General features: G+C 36.9%; 1 long non-coding RNA gene across 1 annotated transcript in view; it reads left to right on the top strand.

The window, feature by feature from the left end:
* Nucleotides 1–421: 421 nt before the first annotated feature.
* Nucleotides 422–9,448, top strand: part of LOC140727649 (uncharacterized) — a 70,378-nt gene continuing 61,351 nt past the window's right edge. The window contains exon 1 of the long non-coding RNA XR_012098888.1: nt 422–765. This is a non-coding gene — a long non-coding RNA (uncharacterized lncRNA). The remainder of the gene's footprint in view (nt 766–9,448) is intronic.

Here is a 9,448-nt window from a genome sequence, read left to right as displayed (position 1 = left end):
TATCTAATGTTTCTTTAAGATCTGGATTGTTCAGAGTTGAACAAGGTGTTCCACTAAGCTGAGTCTCTAAAGAGACATGGTTTTAATATTCACATGGAGTCAGCAAAAGCCATAATGATTTTCTTGCCTCCACAGCACTTCTAAAAGTCTAGCTCTCTTGGGTCACCTTCTTCTGTTTTGCTCTCTAACTCAGCCAGCTCCTGCTAATTTTAGGCAGGCATTCCAGACTAAGGCAGTTGAAGTGCGTGAGCTGCCTCTGGAAGCACAGCAAGCCCTGGCAGTTGACCCCAATTATTCAGGTTATTCAGTGCATTTCCAATTACATTGCAGGTTAACATTAATGTGTGCAGGAAATGATCCCAGCTCCCATCTGACAAAAGAAACACATTTCCTACCAGTTAATTTACCTGTTGGAGAATTTGCTGCCCTTGAGACCATTTGCTTCACAGAAGCTGTCATAAAGTGTACAGCACAAGGACAGACTAGGTGTGTGTGCACAGATGGACAAGATATTTTGGTGGCTGGGTAATAATCTACGAAGACTTCTAGAATATGTAAAATCAGAGTTGGCAGTCCTGGTAAAAATCTGGAAAAGCAGCTTACTTACAGGAATTACACTGCTGCAGTTTTGTTTCTGTTTGCCTGCAGCCTACATGTTGTTTTTCTGTGTACTTGATCAAACAGTTTGACATCTTCATCTGTCTTACTGTCCTATGCTTCTGTATTTCACCTGGCAGATTATATGATGAACAATTCTATTTCATGGTGAGTAGCATTAATATATTTTTAAATAATATGGATACTATTTCTTAAATATGATTATACCCAAATTTAAGAAGATTGATACAGAACCAAAATATTGTTGTTGCATTTTATGTGATTTTCTTTGGCATTATGTTCAATATGGTGCTCGAAATTTTGAATGATTGTTCAGTAGAAACATGCCTCGCTGTTATCCACACTAGAATGATTCACTTTTCTTCTTGTTATCTAGTAATGGGATCCTGTCAAATTAAAATGGTGTCTCCACCCGTACAACTAACAGAGACTGTTATTGTTTTCTTTAATACTCAGGCTGTTTCCAGACAGAATTTGGATCCATCAACCTCAAAAGATGGAAAGCTGCAGTCAATAAATATAAATGAACACCATGTTAAGAGGATAGAAATCATTTTGCTTTCAAGCCCCGGGCAACAATAGGTTTATTGCCTAGACTGATTTAAGCAGAATTCAAGCAGCAAATATTGTGTTGCAACAGGGCACTATGTAACTAATTACAAAATAGCCTTCATCATTGCCTGTCCTGGAAAATTGACAGTTAAATTAGGACAGAGGGTGTGACTACTTACATTGAAACCCATCAAAAGCAAGAAACACATCAAGTTTTACATCTAGCACTCAGAAGTAAGTTTCGTATAAGGTGACTTTTTAATAATGAGATAGTTGACAGGTTGCTGTTTTCATTACTGTATCTGGCATGCTGTGACTGAAAGGATTTTGCCATATAAGGCTGTTCTTTGGTTTGGCGATTTATTACAAAGCTAATCTATTCTTTCATTCTTTTTATGCTAAGTGGTAAATTTAGTGATACTAATTTGTAAAGAAACAATTTTCTATCAATGTTCTGAAGCATCTGCTCCCACAGTGTGCAGAAATCCAAATGATTGCTTTTCTTTCATGTGTTTCTTTTATTAAGTTAAGAAATGTTATGACTAACTCAGCTTGTCAGTTATTTAACATCAGATGTCACATCCATACATGACATTAAATCATTTTACCAAGCTCAGCCAATTAAATCATGAGAGAATCGTATCAATATCCAAAAGGTCAACTGAATCTTTCCTGCCGGTTAATTCACTTCTCGACATCTGTGGTAATCCTATGTCTCTTCCCAAAAGGAGAGACATCTCTTTAATTATCAGTTGATGCAATGTTAACTATTTCAGTTCCAGTCCAGTTATTCAGCAAATTCATTGAATCGATGTCCTATTATATTCAATACAGCATTTAACTTCTTGAAAGGTACTGAACTCCAGACATATATAGTTCTAAAATACCTCTCAATATGTAGTGACCATGGGGCAGGAATGGTATATCCACAAACAACTAATAATTGTGCACCTGACTGACTCATGTAACCCACTAAATGAACGTTGTAGGAATTATAAACACTCAGTGGCTCTTTATTAGATATCACCTGAACCTAATAAAGTGGACACTGAGTGTATGTTCATGGTCTTCTGCTTCTGTAGCCCATCCACTTCAAGGTGGATTCAGAGATGTTACTCTACACTGTTGTAATGCATGGTTATTTGAGTTACTGTCATCCTCCTGTCAGCTGGAACCAGTCTGGCCACCCTCTTCTGACCCTTCTCATTAATAAGGTGTTTTCACCCACAGAACTGCCACTCACTGGATGTTTTTCTTTTGTTTTTGTGCGATTCTCCTTAACAGTTATGCGTGAAAATCCCAGGAAATCAACAGTTTATGAGATATTCAAACCGCCTTGGCTGGCACCAACAATCTTTCCACAATCAAAGTCACTTAGATCACTTTTCTTCCCCATTCTGATGTTTGGTCTGAACAACAACCGAGTCTCTTGACAATGTCTGCATGCTTTTATGCATTGAGTTGCTGTCACATGATTGGCTGATTAAATAGTTCCATTAATGAGCAGGTGAACAGGCATTGGGCATAAATGCTAATACTATTAATTACACCTCTGAAACCTACCTCAGGAAACTATTATTGCAACTAAAGCATGGAGTAATATGTCTCATATATATAGGAGATTTGGTTTATCACCAAAGACTCTAGCAAATATGTACCATGGAGTGTTGTCTAACTGGTTACATCATCGTCTGGTATGGAGTCGCCAAGGCAGAGGATCAGAAAAAATGCAGAGGTTTTAAACTCAGCCAGCTCCATTATGGGCATTAGCCTCCGCACAATTAAGGACATCTTCAAAAGGCAATGAGTCAAAAAGGTGGCATCCATCATTAAAGAACTCCCCCACTCTGGACATGCCTTATTATCATTGCTACCATCAGGGAAGAGGTGTAGGAGCCTGAAGGCACATACTCAAAGTTTTAGGAAGAGCTTCTTCCCTTCAACATCAGCTTTCTCAATGGCCCATGAATGCTACCTCACTGTTTTGCTCACTTTCTGCACAATTTATTTAGGTTTTTATGATTCTCATTCTAGTTTTTACATACTGTAGTTAGCACTACACTGCTGCTGCAAAACAATTTTGCAAAATGTGTCAGTGATAATAAATCAGGTCCTGATTCTGATTCTGGCTGTCTGATACCGGTGTTTCAATTTTCAAAACAAATTGAAAATGATTTTCAAATTGATTTTCACTCCGCAATTTCCACAGAATATTAAAGAAACACAAACAATTATAATACCTAAATGATGCAAATTATGAAGAATTATGCACTTAGTACTCTCTGTTAGTTTTTAAGTTTTCATGGCACCTTTGCACAACTACCTGTTTTATTATGAAGCTATTCCCAAAATCTACAAGAGATCTGAAGTTCAATCTGACCCATATTTTAGTTAACTGTAGCTTTTTGGTTTCCAGGGCAGAACATTTTCCTTCAGATAATCAATGGTATGAGCATTCAGAATAAAAATACAGCATTTTCAGGCATCCTGAGATAATCAAAGATAGTTTATAGTGCTGCATTGTGTTTCTTGGGAGAAAAGACCATATGTGCAAAGACATGGAACCATTGAGAATGGAGGTGGTGGGGACCAATTGATGTCACCTCAGATAGATGGCAGAGTGTAACCCACCAAGTTTTACCATTCCTGTGAGATTCTGGTGATAAAGCAATTTTCTAATTTAAATTTACCAACTTTTATCACCAACTTACAATGGCGCTTTTAATGCAGGATTGTTAAATGTCTCAATTTTGTTGACGGTTATCCCTAATGAATTTTGCTACTTAACACAATCAGAATCAGGTTTATTATCATTGGCATGTGACGCGAAATTTGTTAACTTAGCAGCACCAGCTCAATGCAATACATAATCTAGCAGAGAGAGAGGAAAAAAACAATAATAATAATAGATAAAATAAAACATAACAATAAATAAACAAGTAAATCAATTACATATATTGAATAGAGTTTAAAAAAGTGCAAAAACAAAAACACTGTATATTAAAAAAAGTGATGTAGTGTCCAAAGCTTCAATGTCCATTTAGGAATCGGATGGCAGAGAGGAAGAAGCTGTTCCTGAATCGCTGAGTGTGTGCCTTCAGGTTTCTGTATCTCCTACCTGATGGTAACAGTGAGAAAAGGGCATGCCCTGGGTGCTGGAGGTCCTTAATAATGGACGCTGCCTTTCTGAGACAACTTGATCTTTAAGGAGTTAGGAGAGCAGAGACTTGATGGAGACTCTAAAGCTTTTAAGGAAATGCGAGATGCAGCAGCAAATCAAAATGTAAACCTCTGTAAAAGAACAGAACATGAATATGCACCACTTGTTTTTCCCCTTCCTTCTATCTTATGTCTTTGGGGAGATGCAGATAAAGCTTCCGTGAATTATCCTCACACTGTCAGGGTTATTTTCCCATGGTAAGCCGAGTCTTGAGTGAGTGCACATCTTGCACAAAAGCGAAATCCATGGCTGGATAATTTATTTTGTTTTAATGCTTATTGTAGAGAATGAATCCAGAGTTAAATGGGAAGCTAAAATAATTGGACTAAGACATTCTGCCATGGGAAACAAGACAGTAGCTCGTATTAATTTATAGTGAAAAACTCAATTAACTGCCAAACTTTCTAAATGAAGCCTGTTTCATTTTAATGATCTGTATTCATTTTAAGCCTGGAGTTGAACAACATTTATTAATAATGCTGCCCTTTTCAAAGCCAAAAGTCAGTAACCGTAATAGAAAAAATGGAGTTTCTGTAGGGGTGCATTTGACTTTTACAATTACACACCTTTTCTTCAAGTATTAAGTAATGTTGCCAAGCAACAGGGTCTGTTGTTGTGGTTACCATAATCGTTAAATTTTCATGTCAATGTGTAACGTGATCTGATGTTCATTTTGTGGTATTGAGTAGGTTAAAATTGCAACACCCATATTATAACACATTCACTTATCCTCATTGCAATGACAACATAGTAATAAGAACTGGTATTGAAAGTTCATCTGTCGTAGGGAACCCTGTCCTTCAATTTACAAAAATGTGTGTTCTAATTCAGTGTTACTCGAAGAAGTTGTGATAAAATTAATTCTTCTTCATCCATTCAATTGATATATCTCTGATGAATACATTCGTTTTTAGAAACATCTCATTGTTCATCCATCTGCTGCTAGTGCAAGCAATATTGATTCTAAAACTTACTGGCACAATAATCAGCTCTTCGCTCAGCATCCACAAAGATCTTCTACCTGCTACTACTGTACAGAATAAAAATACAGCATTTTCAGGCATCCTGAGATAATCAGAGATATCCTATAGTATTACCTTGTGTTTCTTGGCAGAAAAGACATGCACAAAGACATGGATCCATTGAGAATAGAGGTGGCGGGGGTCAGTTGATGTCACTCATTTAGATGGCAGAGTGTAACCCACCAAGTTTTACCATTCCTGTGAGATTCCGGTGATAAAGCGGGGTGTCGGGGCCCAAAGAGAGGGACAGGCCAGTTCAGATCACTGCTCTATGACTCATCTCTGTGCTGAACTATGCTGATCTATAGGACTCTCTTTGCGGACTTCACTTCCGAATGCTATTTGCTTGCAGTTATTGTCTGCATGATGTATTTTTTTCTTTCTGCACATTGGGTGGTTAATAGTCTTTTTTAATCGGTTCTTTTATTTTTAAATTCTTTTTTTGTGGAATTTGAAGGTATTGACAATTATCTTGAATATTACAATTAAAATGAAGATTTGGAGGAAGCAGCCAATGGAAGAATTCCTCCATTGATAACTATTAGGAACTAATACAGTTTTATAGTACTGTAGCATTTTTGGTAACGTTCTAATTTAAACCGTATTTCATTTAAATACATAATTTGTTACTCAGTTAAACGGCAGTTTGTATTTTTAAACCTTTTTGACTATTTCCATGAAGTTCAGCTAATTGGGACAGCTGCTAAATTGGCTCAAAATGTCCTGGTCTTGATGTGTCTCAATTAACTGGAATCCAGTGTATTTCCTCATTGCCCTGTCCACCTCATCCGGCTGTGGACTTGTGCTGAGCAGTATCAGCAGAGTGGCTTAAAGCTTACTTGCATCCAATTCGACACTGTAAGAAAGAAGGAAGTATTACATTTATACAGTGTATTTAGAGATCACAATCCATATATAGCGGATTTTCTATCGACAACACTGTGATAAATGATCAAGAAGTCCAAGCTGCTTTAGTGATTTTGACTGAAGGATAAATACGTATTAGACAGGACATTGGTGATAACTTCCCTGCCATTCTTCAAAGAGTGTCCTGCAATCTTCTTTGTCCAGCTTAGAGGGCAGTTGGGGCACTGATTTAATGAAAGGCGCCACATCAAAGAAAGCAATACTGCCTCAGATCTGCACTGGACAACCGGCACAGATTTCTGGAATGAGATTTCAATCCACAGCTTTCATGTACAAAGTCTCCAATGCTTGTCTATTTCTTTAAAGATATATGTCACAGACTGCACAGAAATATTGATTTTTTTTTTGAAGGACTTAACCCAATTGCCTTATAGATGGTCTGGTGTAGTTTTATGCAGTTTTCATAATTCTACATTTTGTGCTATCCCTATATTCTTCAGGACATGGAAAATGTAAGTTATTTCTAATCCTTTAAACATCTGTTCACCCCTTAACTCTGCAGGAAATTCCATCACAAAGTTGAGGAGTATTTCGTTCACCTAACTCATCCTTCCAGAGCCTCACAGACATTCATTTTGTAATCTAATTAGTCATATACTTTGGCCTGGTTAGTATGATGATTCTAGGATTGCAATCTAATTTTTGACTTACTGCTGGAGAGAACAGAGCTCTCCAGAACTGCATTACTTTTCATGTGTAAATTACTTGCCAGAAGTGCTAAAAATTTTCCCTGAATGCAGTTTTCAGCTTGTATTTTGTTTGTTCCTTCCCCAGCATGCACAGTTTCGCAAGGTCATGTTCAAGAACGGACTTTTTCAAGGTCAATAACATATTCTCCACAACTGTTTTCCCAGACAGTTACAACAATAGGAAGTTAGGAATATTGAACTGCAGCTATTTCATTCACTAAAATTCAAACATTGTTTTATTGTTAAACAGAAGGTAGTGACAGTCAAAGGAACAATAATGATCTACATTCTCTTTACCACAAAATCAATTCAAATTCTTTATATATTTTAACTTGTGTGTTGCCGTACAGGTAATGTATCTTCCTTGCAGTAGGTAGAAAAATTGGTTTGTAGTCCTGGGATTGTCATTTTAACCTGGCCAAACCAAGGTATATGACTAATCTGATAGAAAATTACAGAAGATTAGAATTAAATATCACTTTCTGTGCATAAAATTAATATGAAGTAGAAGTCTATATTTCAAGTTGTTCAGTGATACATTTATGCCTCTCTAATTTCCAGCACTTGATTTTTTTTCTGTGGTAAAGATAGACATTTCTTGCTACTTAATTAGTACTAATCAGGTCATCTTTATCAATTTCTGTTGTGTTTTCACACCACTAACACAAGAGTGAAAGGAGTTTTTACATCAACTCATTTAATTCTCAGATATTCATGACTGTTTCTAGTGGATTTGAAAATGTTATAAAACTGACTCTCCTTGGTTGGGGCAATGAAAGGAAGTAATATCCAAACTCAATTGTTTGTCTTAAGGAGTTTATGTGAGACCATTTTTATCCAAAAATAGAGAAATAGTATTCCTTTTTTAAATTCATGGCACTAAGGTCACTTTTGATAAGGGTCATCTTTGGCTTTTATTTAAAATTCCAATAACGTTCTATGTACTCATGGAGGGCTTTTCATTGTATTGTTTACAAGAGATGCACCACTTTAAAAATGGAATCGCTTTGTTGTCTACAATCATTCAGGCCCTGTCTTTATGAAATAACCCTAATAAAATGGACAGTGGCTTTCATAGCTTTGTGGTTCCTTTGTATTAAATGGTTTGTTGAACATTTCCACAGCAAACAGGGAGGATGCAAGATATAAAAAAAAGGGACCTTTCTCCTGTCACCAACCAGTCATATGCAGTACATCTTCCTGCACCTATCACTGGATATCAGTAAGGAATTACTGCCGTTTATACCTCCATGCATCCCATGAACATGAAATACCATTGACACAATTGATGCTATACAAGCAATAAATCAAACTTAGGGTGTTTATAGCTTATGTGGTTTAATTCTAAAACTCCACATAGAACTTAAAAAAGATGCTATCAGAAGAGCACAGATTTGTGTCAGAGTGGTTTCAGTGCCCCCTGGCCCAGAATGATCTTACCTCACACTAACAATGGTGATGCAGAGCCACTGAGTGATACCGATTTTTATTTTATGTTTAGTTTAATATTGCATTTTGTTTTTCATTGTTAGGGCATATTTTGGAGTTAGGGTATATAGCAAATATTAATTTCACTGGCAGCCAGTTTTCAAATTTGAATGTGGATTGCAGATTGAATTTAAAACACAGCTCAGAACAATTAGACCTCAGCTGCCTGAAGGTGCATTAATGCAGCCTAGAGTCAGTGGCAGTAACATCAATTTTGGGTGTCTGGAGTGTGGGTGTAGAGAAAGAGGTGTTTGAAAATTATATGTAATTCAAAGGAAGAGTTGTAGATTATCTGATAACTATAGAATTGTCCTGCTGCTACCTTTGATCTTTAGCATATAAGAGTGTCATGTAATATTGTGTCGGGAGGCCTCTTCTTCCGAGTGTCTCAATATGATGCCTGCTGCTCATTTTTGTTGAATAAAACACTTCTGTATCCACAAACTTCAGCATCTCCTTGGTGACAGATACACCTCCGTGGATTGAAATTTTCAAGTTTCAATCCATGGAGGTTGAAATATTGAGCCAGAGCAACCCAGGTATACACACCCTTTCAGTAATTACAACCCAATAGAGATCCTCTCAAATTATCCAGAGTCTTTGTAAACTGTGCTGATAATCAGTAGTCCTCCAATCTGCTCAGTTATAATCAGAATGTAAGGGCCCATCAAATTGGGAGTAATACTAAATGCTATCAAAATACTTGCATAGTTTTCAGTGACAGGCAAGGTATGGAACTGTCTGATAACTTAACAGCTACAGACTATAGAAGTATTGAATGGCTTTTATGAGCTCATAAAATCTGCCTAAAATTCAACACCTAGACTCATAAAAAATTACAGCATAGAAACAGGTCCTTGAGCCCATCCAGTTCATGCCAAATCACATTGACTTGCACCCAGATCATGACCTTCCATTCCCCTCCTATGTGT

The sequence above is a fragment of the Hemitrygon akajei genome, chromosome 5 (assembly GCF_048418815.1).
Source record: "Hemitrygon akajei chromosome 5, sHemAka1.3, whole genome shotgun sequence".
Taxonomy (NCBI): domain Eukaryota; kingdom Metazoa; phylum Chordata; class Chondrichthyes; order Myliobatiformes; family Dasyatidae; genus Hemitrygon; species Hemitrygon akajei.
Note: the sequence above shows the minus strand (reverse complement) of the source record. Positions and strands in the feature narration are given on the sequence as shown.